The following is a 19,278-nucleotide window of genomic DNA, read 5'->3' on the forward strand; positions in this document are numbered from 1 at the left end:
TTGGTTTCTCCTGAGGCCTTTTTTGTTGGCTTGCTAAGAGCCATCTTCTTGCTGTGGCCGCACAGAGCCTCTTTCTCTGTGTGCACTCATCCTTAGTATCTCTTCCTCTTCATATAAGGACACTAGCCCCTATTCCTATTATTGGTGCCCCATCCATATGAACTCATTTAATCTGGATTACTGCTTTAAAGGTCCTGTCTCCACACACCGTCACCTTGGAGGTTAGAACTTCCTTGTAGGGAACACAGTCCAGTTCATAAAATGGTCCAAATCTGTGCTTTTTGAGGATGTATCTTTGGGTTGTTTTCATATTCTTGAGGCAACCTATGCTCCTTCCTAATGAATTTCTCTTTAAGTCTCCTGTCAGCTTTAGTTCTTACTGATAACTGGGCTTTCTTCAAATTCCCTAACATACATTGCAAAAAGAGAGAGAGGAAACCAATTGGCCTAACTCCTTTCTCGAAGAAGGATGATAGCATAGGCCCCTAAAGAGAGAAGAGTTGTCTTTTAAAGTACAAATGCCTACTTTTGGTCCATTGAGCCATGACCAGGACAGTTTTTAAAATACTGCTTTTATAGTAGGGGTTAGGGCATATTAATTTGTGGTGTTATTTAGATGAGGAGGTAAGCTAGTAGAAACTGCAGTTAACATCTGGACAACAGATATTTTATCCACATCAAAAGCAAAAGGAGCTCAGTTTCAATGTGACAGTAAACGTTGCGGCCTTATGTGAGTCTACGTAGCTTTAGGGTTCTCAGTTCCAAATCTGATAAGCTGAGCTGAGATTTTAATTTCATTTTTTTTTTCATGCAGAATGAATCTTTTGGGAAACCTAGTCCCATCTCTCTAAGTTTGGGTCCTATTTGTTTTGAGGATCATCCAGAAGCACAGAGTCTAAACCTACCTACCCCTTAGGTTTAATAACCTAACTGGTTCAGCAGCGTACCCCTTGCTAATATTTTCAGCAATTTCCACAGTAATTCTAAAACATCATTGCCCATCTCTCAGACCATCATAGTCTATGTATTGACTCTCTCTCCAGTTGAAATTCTGAATTCTATAAATGTTAAATTCCACCCAAATGGGCCACAAATCCTGATGACAAAGAACTCTTAACTACGAGTTCTGAGGGAACTGTCTTCCCTCATCACAGTGGATACAAATATTAATGACAGATGCGGCTCTGTGTGGTTTATAGAGTGAGCCAGAAGAATCTATGAACTGTGACTTTCTTCCAGTAATTAGAAGTTAGCTCTAACATGAGTTTCTGAATGATCTCTGTGTCCAAGTTGATATCAACAACCTCGATAAAAATAAACCTACATTTATTTTTAAAATCATACATTTCCTGGAAATAAAACTGGCAAAATTCCATTTCCTTTATTCTTACCTGATATGGGTCAGTGGCCTATGTGGAAGACTGGTAGAAAGTGTAAAGAGGAGATGGGCAGAGAGAGAATAAGCGACGGAGAGAAAAAGGAATCTTTTTGAAGAACTTGCTCTTTTAGATGCTACTTTATGTGCAAAAAAGCACAAAGATCTATAATCATGGCATAATTTACACCCCTTCCCCCCTGAATTTACAGGGCCCATTTTATAGAATAAAATAGCTTCGTTTGTTTTTCTATCCTAGATCAATTAAGTAGGACTCTAAAGTAACACATATTTCAAATGCAATGAATCTGTGTCTATACACGTATGTGCTGGAAGCGCGGAGGTGAGTAGTGAGAGAGTAAAGGTGGCAAAAGCAGCAGAAGCTGAATTGTGAAATGTTTATCAGATTTCAGAAGGAACTCTGAGAAATGTCTCAGATTCTGTGCTGTCTAGAAACATTCGAATGTCAAAGAAACTATACCATTTCTCTTTGATATTTCTAATTTTCAGTTGCCTCCTCCTCTTCCACATCCCCCCCCTTTCTAAATCTTGTTTTTGTTTCAATTTAGAGCTCTGAGGTTAACAGGTTAACAAAGCTGATTTTGTCATACTTCGATTTTTTTAAATAGGAAGCCACAACACACAGTGGTTACCATCTTTTTAAAACTTTTGTTCTAGTGTCCTTGGCAACCTTTAGGGTACGCCTTTAATTTTAGCTGTTGTTTTTCAATAGTGTCTATTTTTCCTTCTTAATCCCAAAGTACGAACTCAACACAATACATTTTCCTAACTTCATCCTCATTTTCTCTTCGTCCCTGTATCAAGAACATCTTCCACTTTCCCTTCCAACAATATTGACAATTGTTGCTTACTGTTACTCCCTAAACTGAAATCTTCCTGGTTCGATGTATCACTGAACCACCCTGTAGGAGTTTGTTCTTGGAAACTCAAGAGAATTTCAGTTTGAACATCAACTGTTGTACATTCTGCAAGCTGGTGATTACCTGGAGGGAACATGAGATGGAGCGGGTGAACACCTTCTCATCCTTTCTCTCCCTCTATACACTCAAGACTGCTTTTTAAGAATAAAATCTGTTCTTGGATAAAAACTAAGTTGCCCTATTTAGAAAAGGATAAGTATCAGGAGTGACTGAAATGGATTACTGGCCTTTTGTCTTCTTTGTGATAAAAGTCAGACCTGAATAAATTGGTTTTCATTGTTCTTTTTTTTTTAATAAAATAAATTACCACACATTTATAAAGGGTTGTCAGTAGATGGAAATTCCTTATAATTCAAATATGAATCTTCAAGGAACAGTGCTTCTATACTATATTAATATTTTTAATTGAATTCCGATTGATTTTACAATGCATCAGGCACTGTTATAAGTCCAGAAGTAAGCAAAACAGATAAAAATTCTGATTCTTAGGGAGTTAGCATTCTACTGGTAGAAAGAGACAGCGTAAGTAAGGAAAACACCTAGTATATGAAACAAATATGACTGGTGCCAAAGACGTAAAAATTAAAGCAGGGAAAGTCTCCATAAGGTGGCAGAGTAAGGGTCAAAATTTTAGATAGATTGTGCAGTTACAAACATTTTGTAAAAATTTTGTTTTTGAATATGTTGTTTTATGGAAATAAGAATAGTACATGATTATTGAGTGTTTGGAAAATGTAAAAATGTGAAGGATAACAAATCATAACCTACTACCTAGAAACCGTAACTTTCATCCTACTGGTTTATTTCCTTCCAGTTATTTTTTAAAATCTAAAGATTTTATACATACAAATGTATGCGTACATTTACATTTGTATAGATGTGTATAGACAAAGACACTTGAGTGTAAGGGTTTGTTAAGGTCACTTCTATTCATCGTTGGTGGATGTAGAGTATATTGAGAAAGAATTTGGATTCTAGGACCAAATTGTTCGAGTACAAAACTAAGTTCTGCTATTAACTATTTTTGTGATTTTGGTCAAGTTATGTATGTATTCCGATTAACCAAACACGTAACCTGAAACAGTAATGACATCTGGCTCACAGTGTCACAAGGATTCAAGAAGTTTTAAGAACAAACAGGCATTTATGCAAATAACAGACTTCCACTCCTACACCAGCAGAGTAAGATGTATGAATGGTGTCAATTTTACTTGGTTTTGAAATCTTATTCGCTTCCAAATCGACAGCTGTGTCACGGCGACTTTGTTTACCACATCTTACAGACCTGGGTAAATGGAAGTAGCTTTGAATGAGGTTATATTGTAGAAGGTCTAAAGACTCATATTCCTTTTAGGCTCTTCTGTTTCTGGAACCAGTAGTTCCTTTTTTGTGGGAAGGAGGGGCCCCTTCAAACAGTTCCTCTTTCTCATTTCTATTTGCATTTGAGTGGCAAAGAAACCATCGAAAGCATCAACTCTTATTTGATGTGATAAACATCACATTTAGAAGTTGAAATACATTAAACCTTCATGATTTGCTATGGCAGTGGCAAAGCAGGATTCTTCTCAGTCCTGCGTAAGGGGTATCACAAATGGAAGGACCCACGCTTGCAGGATATACAGGTCACTATTGACCTAGTTGCCTTTAATGCTTTAGTCTGTTTCTGGAATCAATCTTTGTAATTGATACCTTACATATCAAGAAACTTGGTCTTTAGGAAGGAACAAATGAAATTTTGATAGAAACAGAAGAGGCGATAATCATTTCCCCCATTTTAATTATATAATTTATTCAGATTGGGTTTTGAAATTAAATATTGTGTGAAGATTTGGGTAATAAAAATGATAAATTTCTATTCCATAAAAGTATAAAGAACTCCTTTTACTCATATATAATATAGTTAAACACATACCCAGAAATTTATCTGTATATAAGTTATTAATAAGTTATTTGGTAGAAAAATTCATGTTAAAAATATGAATGAGTGAGTGGGTTATTGCCGGCTACAACACTTCAAGTAACAAAACTAGAGGAAATTTAGTATTTCTCCCCCATCCTCTGTGGGCACAAGTGTTGTGATAAACATCTTGAGGGTACAGAATAAGACATGCTTTATGTTCAAGTTGTCTATGGTTTAGTTTTTGAATAGTGAACGAGGAGACAAGACAGATGTTCATAAAACAATGAGAGAAAAATTCAGCAGCAGTATTCAGCAGAGTTACCATCAGAGGCCACAAGCTAGCAGAAATATTGAGTATTTTCAGCCAGGAGGGTTGTTAGCTCCAAGACAATGAACAAAACCTCATGTCTGTAGTCAGATGTCAAAATTTATTTTTAATTTATTTTACTTGGTTCGGGTAAGGGGAAAATGAAGTTTGCAGTGGAATAAAAAAAGGATGCATTCTCAGATATGTGCAGTCATGTACCTAAAATGCAAAGAGTAGCATCACATTAAGGAGGGCAGAGAGAATACAGCCTAGAAGAAAGACTTTATAGAGGCCACTTGACTTTGAGGTAATTGGATTCAAACGCCACCCTGCATGCTAAAGAGCACGTCTTTGATTACCAAATGGTAAGACGTCATTATAGGTACAGTGAGATCATTGTAGCAGATCCCTGAGCCTCCTGAGGTTGGCCTCCACTCACTCCTCATGCCACCCTTTATAAAGTCGCACTTTTAGTCATGGTCCCCCAAACAGATCCGGCCTCTATCCCATTAATAAGAGGTGTGTTAAAGATTAAAAAGACAGGGGAGGGAAAAAAGAAAGACATGGGGGAAAGTAGCCACATCACAGATAAGATGAACTACATTAAAGTCTACATTAAATATCTGATGATACCCTTCCAGCATCTCTTACCTTATGTTTTCATTCTTGTCCTGAGCAAGCAACACCCTTGTCATCCCTGGTAGCCACCTCGACACCCTTAGTCTCCAGTTTGCTAGGATTTTCGGAGATTAGAAATTAATTGGCAAGAGCATCCTCTAATACCTCAGCCTTGGCTCCTGTACTCATCTCCCTCATCTACCCACTCTGATAATCTCTCAGATAAAAATAAGTATGAACTCCTACCTTTAGAAAATTTGATGAAGATGGCGTTATTTCTTAAAGGTGGGTACCTCAGGAAAAGCAGTTCTAGAAGCAGGTTGGCTGTTCCCCGAATGCTTTTCACTGTAGAATTAGTCATCATATCTCGGAAATTACATAAATATTCTTTCAAAGCGCACTCCTCTCTAGCAGCAAGCTTACAGCAGGTACGACTCTAACCTCATAAACCCTAGTTTCTGCCTCTTCGAGCATCTTGACGTTATGCAGAAATGGCATTGCTCACTCGAGCTGCAGCCTACCCTCCCTGATTATGAGAACACTGGCACTGTTTGAGAGGGTGAAGATGGGCCTCTTGCCTATTCCTTATTCCTAACAGTTTTCTTGAAATGGTGAATCCTTACGGGGAAATCACATGAGTCCTAATCTTCTATGTCCTGGACTCCAAGTGAACATATATCTGACTTGAGATATTATTCATATTATTCATAAGTGTCATTATCACCGTGACCTTTAGTGTTAAATTTTTAAAAATGTACTCGCAGACTGCAGCACTTTTGGACGAGGTTTGACCTACATCCACATTTTCCAAAGCGTGATCCTAGGAATTCTATTAAGTTTAAGAAAATAAAAAAAAAAAAAAAGGAGGTTAATGACCAAGTGAGGTAGGAATTTATTACTCAGGATTTACTGTCCGGTAATCACTTCTGAAGTGAGGTGAATATTAATAAAAGTTAACACATTGAAGGCTGACACATGAGTCTCACCCAGCTCTGGCCAAACAGGCTTTAAAAACAAACCTGTTCTCCATCTATGTGTGCTGACGCACTGTGAAAGAATTCCACAAGAAATGCTTTGAGACATTTCAACCAAAAAAGTGGGTCATTAAAACTGCATATTGTGTCATGTTTGGCTGTGAGAATCCTGACTTATTTCTAGCATGGGTGATAGAGCAGACCGTCTATCATCCCGTGTTAGAGTGCTCCTGACAGGTAAACTCAGGTTAGCACAGTGGATTCTTTGAGGAAATTGCAGCAGTTTATGCAAGGGGTTACCCCTCGCCTAAATGACTATGAAATCATGATATCTAACATATTGAACAGTTTTTTAACACGATTATTTTAGGTTGCCCTTAAAGAACCACACTGGAGGAAAAAAAAAAAACCTAATGCAAGTGGCAAAAATTCAGGCTGAGCTAGGAGGGAGACAGAGTTACTCAGACTCCTTATTAAATACGTACATTGACTAATATCTGCTTATTTCTAATCCCATCAAAATTGGCAAGGATGTGCAAGTAAAGGATTCGAAGTAACAAAATGCAGTAGAATAATGGCAGGGGCTGACCCTTACATCCCACGTACTCAGTGCCAGGCGTTGTCCTCAGTGCTTTACACACAGTGACACTTGGCAGCTGATGCCCTGGCAATTCTGGAATCTGGGAGGGCAGGTGGGCAGCTGGGAGCTAGCTGTGGACAGGAGGGAGCTGAGAGCTGGGAGTGCCTGGAGAAACCAGGGGGAGGCAGGCCTGTGGCTCCTCGATCCAGGACAGCTCCCCCGTGACTGCCAGGGCCCCCCGATGGGCTACGTGGGTAAGCGTCAGCAGGGTCAGCTGAAGATCTTTTAAGGAGAACCCTCCAAGGCATCCAGAAACCCAGGCATGATTTTCCCTGTTTTCTTGGATTTTCCCCTCATTGTTCTCTTGAAACCCGTGTATCCCTTACCCCCCCACACCCCTTCTACCTCCAAAATATGCCAGCTCGGTTTCAGTTCTTGTGGTTAATCGGATTCCTCATTGGCCTTTGTGTTTCTGTTCTTGCTCCTTACACTCCAGCCTTTCTAAGAACTTTCCAGAAGCATCACCGGGTAAACACGATGGGCTTTGTTCTCTGAACTTCTTTGACTTGACCTTTCGCTCCTTCTGTGAACGTTGCCCCTGATGATTGCACCTTGCCTGAAGTTGTTCTCTCATCATTCTGTCTTGTTTAATCATGTTCTTCTCCCTCTGGTCTCCCTACCCACGTGTAGTTAGGCCCCAGTATATAATACCTTTTCTCGACCCGTTTAGTGAATTTAGTGTCTTCTTTTATATCTGCCGAACTCCTATTTACTCTACAAAACTTCTCTTACGTAGTACCGATACTTGTAATTTAAAATGACGTGACTTTCGTTACACAGGATTTAGATGAAAAGAACATTTAAGATGTGATGCATAAATGAATTAACTGACAAAAATTAAAAGACTGAACCAAAGAAGTAAATACAATGAGGATATCGGGGTCCACGTGCCTCACGGTTGGAGAAAATGTTTAGAAACAGAAAAGAGGAAAGCTGAAAAGAACTCTGAGGCTCCCCTGGCAGGTGCAGTACTTTCATAGGCCTAAAACAACTCAGCGTTATACCCTCCAAGCTCCAGGAGTCAGAAGTTTGGGTTAAACATAAGGTATTATAGGAGTCCTGATTCCTTTTCAAGGTGCTAGGGAAGAGTTTGTTTTCTTGGCTCTTCTAGCTTCTACAGGCAACCTGGATTGCTTAGGCTTGGGGTTCCTTGGTCATTGGAACCAGCCAGCGGGGAAGCACCTTCAGATCTCTCATTGGTCCCCTGCCCTCTGCTTCCACCGTCACATGTCTTCATCTCACTCCCGCACCTCTCACGTGCTCAGAAGGGCCCTGGGGGATTACACCGGGCTCACCTGGCCAACCCAGGTTATCCCTCTTCTCTCACCAGCTTTAAGTTAGTCACAGGCTTCAGGGATTGGGGTGTAGACACCTTTGGGAAGGCAGTCTTAGTCTGACTCTCATGGAGAACTGGAAACATCACTATAAACGTGTCAGAGTTTGTGCATATGTAATCCCGTTCTTCCCTGCCTGGCCTCCAATATCCCCCTCCCTCTCGGATGCCTGAGTATCTAATTTTTTTTTCCCTTTCAGATTGTTTAATGCATTTAAGTTTCCTCTTTTTTTTTTTTAAGTGTCTACATCCTATTTATTCTTCAAAATGTTCCATAGGTGATAGTGTTATTTTTAACTTAAAAGTATGTAACATGTGATACGTGGAAAGTAATGAAAAGAATATTTAATTTATGACATATATATGTACTTATGTGTACGTGTGTATGTTTGTGTGTATGTGTGTAGTTTCTGGAAGCAAGGGTGCCCAGTGATAACAAGCACAGGTGCCCAGTTCTTGGTTTTAAATACCATCTCCAGGAAAGGAACCAAGGCTCTTTTAGAAATGATGAGACGAGGGCAGAGAAAAACACATAATAAACCTGGATTTTTACTGTGCTAGAAAGTGTACTCAAAGAATATGAGAAGATGTAAAAGTGGCACAGTCCAGATCTGGGATAATTGTAGCATTGAAACAAGTAATCATAATAATGTATGTAACCTATTGAATAAAATAGGAATCTGGGACTCGAGATTTATAGAAGTATGACTAAGTAAATACGTAAATTGGGGACAAGACCAGGCTCTATCTTATATTATAATGCAAAATTCTGAATCCAGAAGGGATGATGGAGACAGAAGTTCACCTTTTAGCAAATCATCAAATTGCTGGCAATTCAGGTGGAATTTTTGATAGAAGCTAAGTCTGGTGGGAGGAAGTTTGAGGAAGAATGTAATTTGTCACTCTTGGACATTATCTTTTCACAAAGTACTACTCAACTAGAAAGGAAGGATGGTGGCCTGATTGTGTGAAGAAACCTGGCGGATGCCAACACGATCAGGTGATCTACACTGTCATCACAGTGGTACAGAGAGTTGATGTCCTGAGCCCAGGGATTCAGCGCACTGAGAAGAATGCATTTTTTGAGGTGTTTTTGCTAGGAATTTCTTACAAGAAAACACCAGGCAGATTCAGATTGAGGTTCATATTATAGAATATAAGTAAAATCTTTAAAAAAAAAAAGGACAAAAAAAATAAGGACCCTAATATTTAAAATTGAATATAAAGCTATAATCTTTAAATTATATAAATATATAAATCTATATAAATCTATAAATTATATAATAATTTAAATATTATATAAGCTATAATCTTTAAAACTCAAAAAGATTTGAGAAATATTCCAGATTGGAAGGTATCAGCAAGACAACTAAATCTGTATTCCTGGATACTCTCCTGGCCCAAAAGGCGGAAGAGACATTGTTGAAGTAATTAATAAAATGTTAATCAGATCTGTGGATTGTACAGGAGTAGCGTATCGAGGCCGATTTCCTGAGTAATTGTATTTTTTATTTCTAAAATCTCTTCCTGAATTTCTTAAATCGAAATTTTTATGAATATTCCTTGCTTGTTCATCTTTTTTATTCTATATTTTACTTTTAAATATGTTGTTCTTAGTTTCTTCATGTTCTTTATGTTATTCCGGTGAAATCCTTAAGGATCTGCACCTGCTTTTTCTTGTCCTGATTTTCATTAGTAGAGGTTTATTAGTAGAGGGGGATCTTTGCTGTGCCTTCTATCTGTGAGGTCTTAATTTGTCGGCGTGCCATCAGGGCTTCAGCCAGGGATGCATCTATTTTCTTTTGCTGGGACCCAGGGGTCCAGTGCCTAGAACCACTTTCCCCTGCTTCAACTGCCCTGCCCACGCTTAATTGTGGAAATTGTAATTTCAGCTCCTCGCTCTGAAATGCCCAAAGATCTCTCCTGGATAACACAGGCTTTCACCTTCTCACCGCTCACTATCCCTGTACTGACTTGGGATCATGGTTACTTCTTTGCTTAGCTGTTTGGTTTGGTTTTGTGGGGGTTTGTTTTGTTTTGTTTTGTTTTTGCTATTTTTTTTTTGACTCTTAGAAAGTTTTATTACTTCCTACAATCTAGAAATATATTAAAATACGTTTTAGCCAGAATCACATTAATACTGTAACAGAACCCTTCAAAATGTCATCTTTTATTATGCAGAAAGAGGAAGGTTTATGTATGGGATTTTATTACTCTTCCTAAAGTGACTATAAATCTCTTATAGGGAACACCGATGTTGTATATGCCTTTTGTCTTAACTTTAGCATAGAGTTCACCCAAAACAGTCAAAATGTACTGAACTACATATGACTTAATGAAGGCCTATTTGAAATCTCTTCTCAATAGCCTTTAATATATCGAATAGTAGGTACAATTTAGTAGCTAAGCATTTAAATATGACAAGCAACGTCCCAGGTACATGGCATGTAAAATCCCATTTAAGCTTCATAATATATGTATGACTAGGCCATAACTTTTTTCTCATTTTATGGATGAGGAAACAGACCGAGAAAGCTAAATGAGTTGCCTAACATCAAACCTTATAAGTGGTCCCATTAGGGCCAACTTTTTGGTTTTCCGGTGCTGGAGCCTCTTGAAGGCACTGCTAATGACCCCCAGCATCTACACAAAGATGTATTATGTAAACATTAATAAATTACTAAATAAATGTGTACGCACATGTGCACATACACACAAACTCATGCCCCCACTACACACACCTTTCTAGATAGCCTCCTTCCTTAAATTTTTCTAATAAGATTCTGCGTGTAGACTTTACTCAAATAGAGTAGCGTTGCACATTCTGTACCCTGTTAGCACTTGAAGAAAATATTGGTGCAACATTTTACACTTGATAGAAGCCAAAACTTTCAAGGCAAACCTAGAAGTGTTCCAGTCTTCAGAAGGTATAATTCAGGGCTTAGAAATAAGCACACCCCCCCGCTAAATTTCTTCCTAGACAATGAATCCTTAGGACAACTTTGTTTGATATGTTAATTTATAAACCAGAATGTTTTTATTTTTTTCTATCTCCATAGAAATAAGATCAAGTCAGTGTCAGATATAAGCAGCTACTCCAGATACGATTTTTTTTCCTCTCTTTATTAGGAAAAAAAAGTATAGAAACAAAATGGCACAGCACTGAGTAAGAACATGTGTTGAGACTGCCTGGGTTTATTTTATTTTATATATATATATATATATTTTATAAATTTATTTTTATCGGTGTTCAATTTGCCAACATACAGAATAACACCCAGTGCTCATCTCGTCAAGGGCCCCCCTCAGTGCCTGCCACCCAGTCACCCCCCCCTCCTCTTCCACCACCCCTAGTTCATTTCCCAAAGTTAGGAGTCTTCATGTTCTGTCTCCCTTTCTGATATTTCCTACCCATTTCTTCTCCCTTCCCCTCTTTTCCCTTTCACTATTATTTATATTCCCCAAATGAATGAGAACGTATAATGTTTGTCCTTCTCCGATTAACTTATTTCACTCAGCATAATAGTTTATGTATACAATGGAATATTCCTCAGCCATTAGAAATGACAAATACCCACCATTTGCTTCGACGTGGATGGAACTGGAGACTGCCTGGGTTTAAATCCTAGCTCTACGATTTCTCCTGTTCTTGGGCTAACTTAAACTCTAGTGCCTTAGTTTCCTCACAAATATGATTCTTAGAAGTACCTGTCTCATAAGGATTTTGTGAATTTCAAAGGTGAATGATATAATAGGAAGGAAGGAAGGAAGGAAGGGCTCCAGAGTCTATACATAATTGTCACAGTATGGTTTTTATTATATTTTTCCATCCTTATAAGCCAAGCAGACCTGCTCATTTGCAGATGGGTGTACTCTTTTTTTTTTTTTTTTTAAATATTGTATTTATTTATTTATTTATTCACGAGAGACCCAGAGAGAGAGGCAGAGACACAGGCAGAGGGAGAAGCAGGCTCCATGCCGGGAGACCAATGGGGACTCGATCCCAGGACCCTGGGATCACCCACGGGCCGAAGGTAGGCGCTCAACTGCTGAGCCACCCTGGCGTCCCCAAATGGGTGCACTCTTTGCAAATTGATAGCTATAAATACCATATTCTTTATAGATCTTAAAAACTTTGATTAACATTTGAAAAGAATTTTCTGATTCCTATGAAAAGTCTTACTTTACAATTATGAATATGTATTAGGTACCACATGTTTGCTAATTTTGTCGAAAAGTTGAATATCTCAAGCTATATTTTATAGCGCTTTGTCTTCTCATTATGCATACTGAAAAGGTATTGTTTTCTTCTTGAATAAAAGACTCTGAGGAATATTGAAATTCTAATTTTGTATGTACTCTGCAAAATTCTAGAATTTAAAAGAGGTTTATAATAAACTTAATGTATTTTTGAAATATTATAATTAAAAGGCACTGTACACTAACTCAAGAAGTATGTACTGAACTGCTGCCTAACTCAAGAAGTATGTACTTGAACTGTCTTGGGAGGTTCAGTTATGTGTGTGATAGTCTGAATTGGGAAGTAACACTTGAAAGCAGATATAAGAGCTAAAAAGGAAGAAAAGAGGGCAATCCATTATACACTACTCACTGTTGCCTACTTTAAGATGGTTTTGTCTTTTATAGGTGTCTTCAGAGTGTTAGAAACCCTAGTATATAATTTTGTGGTTGGCAGAGAATAGTGTACCGAATCCTGGAATATCACCAGGACTGTCCGTCAAGCTTCTTTCAGCGAAGCTCTACAGAAATATGGACTCAGATTGGACCTCAAGCACTTCTTTTATATTGGATGGATGTTAAGGTCTCAGTAATTCCAAAAAGGGTTGTTTTGGTACAGTGTCGTATACAGCATGAATTATAGGTGGGAGAGATTAGACACAGAGAGTTGAGACACATCGAGGAGGTAATTACCATGAGGTAAAAGAAGCACTGATGAGAAAAGATGGAGACCCCAAAGCCTGCTGCAAAACCTCCTTTATCTTGAATTTTGGAGGAATTGGCAAATTGTTGTTAGAGATTGAGAGAAAAAGTGAGCGAGAGGGCAACTGAAGAAATTGAAAAGATTATGTGACTTATAATCATTCCTTAAACTTGGAAATGATATGATTATTTGGGCCTTGGCTCAAGCCTTGTGCGTTACTCATTAGCTAAATAACATTGGATAATGGCATTCGCTCATACTTACATGGGAATAACAATACTCATCCAAATGGATGATTATGCAATTTTAAGCATATAAAAATGCTTTGTGAATTCTAAAACTACACAGGTGAAATGAAGGAATCCAGTATCCATATCTAGCTTTTATGAATCGTGAAAATTTGCCTCAGAAGAACACTGAAAATACTTGAAACTTATTTTCTTTACTGCTTTCTTCCTTTAGTTATTTCATTAGGATCAATTCCTGGGACTGGAATCATCTATACAGATAAACATCATTATGCTTTTACTATATCTTGCTGTATTATTTCCATAGTGATTATACCAGTTTTTGCAGCTAGAAGTAGTATATAATTTTAACAGTTTCTCAGCTACCTCGTCAGACCTGAGTTTTAGTGTTTGTGTGTCTGATTTTTATGATTATCAGAGTCCCCAGTATCGTTTTAATTTATATGATTTTGGTGAATAATACTTACAATTATTTTTAAGCTGTATGTATTTTCTCCTGTTTGAACTATCTATCCAATTACTTTTCATTTTTATTTACTAATGTCTTGACGTTATTCATGGAGACTAATAAACAAAACTGCTACTAAGTGAATTATTTGAATTAATGTTTTATTAATTACCCAAATTTACCATATTTGATCATTGGCATTTTATTAACAGCGAATACCTTATGCTGATAAATAAGATAATTAATAAAAATTGAAATTTTCCATAACTTTTAATATTAATATCTTTTAGATTTGTTTTGTTACAAATAAATGTATATTTAGTTTGTATATATATATATAATTTTATATACATGTAGATAATTTTCCTTTGTAATTTTTTGGCTTCTGGTTCAGAGTTGAATATAATTCTTCACAGAGCTAGTACATATCATTTTCTCTATTCACCTGTGTTTTTTCTGAGGGTTGTATTTTATCAATATTTGCCTTTTTAAATCACCTGGGGTTTATTTTGAAATGTGGTAGGAAAAGCATGATTCCGGACTGCCTGACCACCCCTCTTCCTTGATCTCTCACCTTCTTCAGCCTCTGTGACCTGCTCTTTCTCATAATCTGACTCCCTTCCTCCTTCCCTCCACCTCCCCCCGCTTCCCCATCCTTCCTTCCTGCCTTGTCTCCTCATCTTGCATAAATATGATTGTTACCTTGAATCATTTCTCAACGTTTCTCCCTGTGCTATGTTCCTGAAGAACTCTTCTCCTCACACTTTGGTGCACCTCTTTTCAATTTCTTTTAAATAATTGAGGTGCAAGTACAAGACATGGTCCTGAATGTTTCACGTATCTTATTATGTGTAATCTTTGTAACAAGTCAATAGGTTGTCCATGGCTGTGCTTTTACACATAAAATAGTAACTCCAGAATCTAAGCGATTTGTCCAGTAACACAAGGCTAATAAATGGTGACACCCAGCAAGATTCCCAGTGTTTGTTGAACTTTAAAGCTTTATCTTAATTTTGATGCTGTCTTGACTCAATCACCTAGTCTCCCCATTACTCTCAAACTCTGGTCATTCCCTATCCCTCTCTATCTCCTCCTGTCTTTCTCTCTGCAGTGTCTCTCAAGTCATCCCTTCCCTCTCATTCCTCACTGTATAAATTCCACTGTATCTTTGGCCAATGCATGGGCTAATCTCTAGCAACCACCATTCTATACATATAGAGAGAAAGAGAACATATAGAATATTCTAATATTCTTGGTATGATATTTGACAATTCCTGTTAGCCAAATTTTCCAGTGCCTCATCATTCACCTCCTTTGGTAATACCTTGTGGACTAAACGATTTGTGACTTTGTTAAAATTAACTTCTACCCTAGTTCCTGCTGCAAATTGTCACATCTGTACCAATTGCTAATAATATATAACTAGCTTGTTGGAACCTGTATTTCCGAGAATGCACTTCTATCCTCCCTGCCTCCCTTCCTTCTTTCTTCCCTCTTTCTTTTTAGTGCTATTAAGGATCACTGTTTCAGGTTTTCTGTTGTGGAGGCTAATCTGACTTTGTAAACTGTGGCGTGAGAGTGGACATGTTGTCCACAGAGAGCTCTAGGAGCTTTGTTGACTATTTAATAAAATTCTAAATTGTTTGGTAGTCAATAGGGGTCAAATTTAGCTGTTTCTGCTAATCTTTATTTATTTATTTTTTATTTTTATTATTTTTTTTTTTTGCTGCGAGTCTCCTCTTCTCATTTTTAAGACTTTGAATTTAGGGAAGCTTCTGGATGGAAAGATCCATGCATATACCCAGTCACCCTTTTTTTTTTCCCTGCTTCTGAATTATTTATCAGCCTTTGTAATTATAAGCCAAATGCCTCTGAATGGACTTTGTAAGAACCTGTGCTTTTTAGTCAAGAAAATTATAACACTTAAAACATAGTTAAGCACATGAAAGTGCTCGAAAAAGGTCACATTGAGCTGGGCTCTGACCGGGTGTTCATAATGCACTAGCTGTGAGGCCTGTAGTTCTAAGGCTTGATCGCATAGAGCTCTGTGTCCTCATCCATGTAGTACAGCATTACATTTGCTCACCTGTGAACTTCACACGGTGTGATGTGAAGCAAGAAAAACGTTCATTATGTGTAAGATAATGTTCAACTGAAGAGAAAAAACTTTCTTTGTGATACGACTATGTTCGTTTCAAAGAATGGAAAGTTTCCCTTTGATGGTTTCAGAGGTGAAACTAGACAGAAGGAAAATGGTAGGTTTGGAAAGCGATTCTTTGGCCATGTAGAGGTAATAGACCCTCTACATTTATTGTTGGGGTTGATAAAAAGTTCAGACTTCCATCTTACAATTCTAAATCAGAATTTTGAGAAGTGAGTACTGGGAATATTCTTATTAACTGCCTTCTGCCCTGTCCCTAACACACACTCACACACACACAATATACACACCCGTAGGCAATTGTTTTTGCACATACGGCAGTTTAAGAACCAATGATAGAGGCAAGAAAGTAGAAGATTAAATGATAAATTTTAGAAATATTCAATATGTAGAAGAGAAAAATGAAGAGGAGTTGGAAAATATAAAATCAAAAACAAAATTAAGACACATAAATAATAGAAATGTTAGTGTCATTTAAATCAGAGGAGAGAAATTTCACCTAAAGAAGACACATATTACATTGCTGTCTTATGCTGTATTAGTCAGGATTCTTCAGAACAACAACAAGAAACAATAAGCTATATATTTTAATACTTCATGCACTTGGCACGTTTGATTTTATTTTTGCATTTTCTTCAATTTTGTATCACAGTTGGTTACCAAGAGTTGGATAATCAGTCCCTCAAATTCAGAAATTCAGAATTTCTAGGTGTATTAACTAGGGAATCCTCTTATTAATGAGTTAACTATTTTTAATTCATCTTGTTACCTTAAAAAAGTTATGCCCAACTAAAGTGACCTCTCCATTTCTTTTGTATAAAGGTAATTTAACTGGCTTTCCTTATAGTTGCCACCCACACAGTGCAAAGGTATGGGCATATATTGGCTGATGCAGTTATAGAGGCTAAGAAGTCCCATGATGTGCCATATGAAAGCTGGAGACCCGGAAAGGTGGTATAGGTCAAAGGCTTGAGGGCCAAAGAAGGGGATGGAAGGTATAGATTCCAGTTCTAGTTTGAATACCTAAGAACCAAGAGCAGAGTACAGGGGAAGATTGATATGCCTGCTAAAAAGTCAGGTAGAGAACCAGAAAATCCTTCCTTCATCTTTTTTTTTTTTTTTTTTCCTATTCAGGCCTTGAATACATTGAATGATACCCACCCATATTGGCAAAGGCAATCCACTTTATTCAGTCTACTGATTCAGGTGCTAATCTCTTCCAGAAACATGCTCACAGAAACATCCAGAATAATATTTAACCGGATATCTGGGCACCCTCTGATCCAGTCAACTTGACACGTAAAATTAACTGTGCTCATTGGTAAATAAGTAACAACAACAAAAGACATCCAGGAGATAATAGGTTTAGAAATTAGGAGATCATTGGGGATGTTCAGAAGGAGACTCTAGTTTTCTTTGTAATAGACGTCAGGATAGGGCTTTTGGGAATAGAAGTGAAGGGCCAGAGGTCTGGAAGTTGAAGACTGAAACAAGATGTTTAAAAATTTGAAGTGAAGAAATAATGATAGAGATTCTAGCTCTGTTGATGCAGAAAAGTCCTTGGCAAGATTTGGACTGCATGATTTCAAATGTACCTTCTAATTCTTAAAAGCTATGAATGATGGGGCAACTGGGTTCATGTGCCCTTCTAAGATCCTTCCAGAGCTCTTCATTCCTACCTCTTTCTGGCACTGAATCACATTCCCCCCGCCCCCACCCCCCCCATGGTTTTGCGAATTCCTTGTCTTTTCCTACTTAGATCCTACACGGTCTTCATCTTGACCATCCTTCAGCACCAAACACAGTCCTATGTGCCTTGTAGCACTGAGTGAATGCAGGTTGAATCCTTTCCCTTGTATTTCCTTCTCAAAAGACTTATAAACTCAACCTCAGCAGCATTTCCCTCTAGGAAGAGGTGAAGGGAAAGAAAAAGAAATCAATATCTGAAGGCAGAGGAGAGAGGCCAGGAACTCAATGTAAAAGGTCATCTGGCATAATACAGTGAAGAGCCCCATGCTCTACCCCACAGAGGATGGGGACCCTTGACCTTGTTTAGATTCCATCTTTTTTTAGCAGTTTTAATGGATACATCTTAATTGAAATTAAATTTCTATAGCCACACTAGCAGTCGACATTTGTTGACGTAATGATCAGAAGGCTTTCGATATTAAAAACCAAACATAAGCGTGAATTCTTGCTAATATATATATTATAATTATAATTGATATATATATATATTATATATATCAGTCTCCATTTTTTTCTTTTCAGATCACAAAATAATATAATTCAAGACTTTCTATTGCCATAAAAAGATCTTTTTAAAATCTCAAACAAATAAATGGTTATATATATACTACTAATTTTTTAATGCTTTGGTAGAAATATAAGGGGTTATTTTTATATTTAGATAAAACCTTTCGACCTGAAAATATAATGAATTTACTTTTAAACTAATCTAACAATATCCACTTCATTTGTAAAAGCATTCTGACATTTATTTAAGTGGCCTTTCTAAATAATGGAATGTTTTGACCAACTTGATAAAGATGCCTTATTTAGCTTTGAGGGTACCAAAGGTTACTTTTAACCCCCAAAATCTCACTATTTCATTGATAAGGATCTTCTGTAAGTCACCTACTTTTGTTTATTTTCCCAAACCACTTGCTCAGGCTATTGCTTTTAGTACTTGGGTAAAATTCTAATATTTTCTCATTTGTGATAAAATATCTTCTACAGTGACTGCTAGATCTATTCATACATGGCTTGAAAAAACTTAGCTGAATAAGAATCAAAAAAGTCATAAAATCAGAGAATTTTTGAGATTATCTTGTTTTGATATTATAATTATGGGTAAGTGGACTCAGGGAGGTTATACTGCTTGTTTGGATCATAACAGAGACTAGAAATCAGGCCTTCTAACTCACAGTTGCTTTTTTTGTTGGTAATAACCATAAAGTCCATTCTGTAGACATTTTATCATATATTATGTATTTTTACATATTATGCTACTCCCTAAAAGCTTTGTTTCTGTGAAATGAGTTATTTTTCAGACTGATTTATAATGGTAAACATTTTGTATATTACAAAGAGGTTTAGAAGTCAGAAAATCCATAAAATCTTTATGGAGTTAGAATGTTAATCAATGATACTTTGGCCAAATACAAAATTAGTCAAAAATCCTAATCTTTCCTTAAAAACAGTACTGATTAATGTCTTCAGTAATAAAAGCTGGATTGAAAAAATCTTGAAATTAATTTCTTAGACTTTCACAATTCTCTTTGTCAATCTCATAGATTAGCAATCCATAAATAAGCTAGCATGCAGCAAATATTACTTCTCCAGAGCCCTTTTTAGAATCTCCTAAGGCTCCTGGGAACATCATATTATA

General features: G+C 37.2%; 1 protein-coding gene and 1 long non-coding RNA gene across 7 annotated transcripts in view; one reads left to right on the top strand and one right to left on the bottom strand.

Moving 5' to 3' along the window:
- The window catches only part of ANO3 (anoctamin 3), a 372,280-nt gene that overhangs the window by 151,777 nt on the left and 201,225 nt on the right, over positions 1-19,278 (top strand). The window lies entirely within an intron of this gene.
- Positions 4,623-5,720, bottom strand: LOC118351854 (uncharacterized). The gene is made up of 3 exons (XR_004808006.2): positions 5,388-5,720; positions 5,175-5,256; positions 4,623-4,742 (listed from the first exon to the last, which is right to left on the bottom strand). It is a non-coding gene; the product is annotated as an uncharacterized LOC118351854 (long non-coding RNA).

Source organism: Canis lupus, chromosome 21 (genome assembly GCF_003254725.2).
Source record: "Canis lupus dingo isolate Sandy chromosome 21, ASM325472v2, whole genome shotgun sequence".
In the NCBI taxonomy this organism is placed as follows: Eukaryota; Metazoa; Chordata; class Mammalia; order Carnivora; family Canidae; genus Canis; species Canis lupus.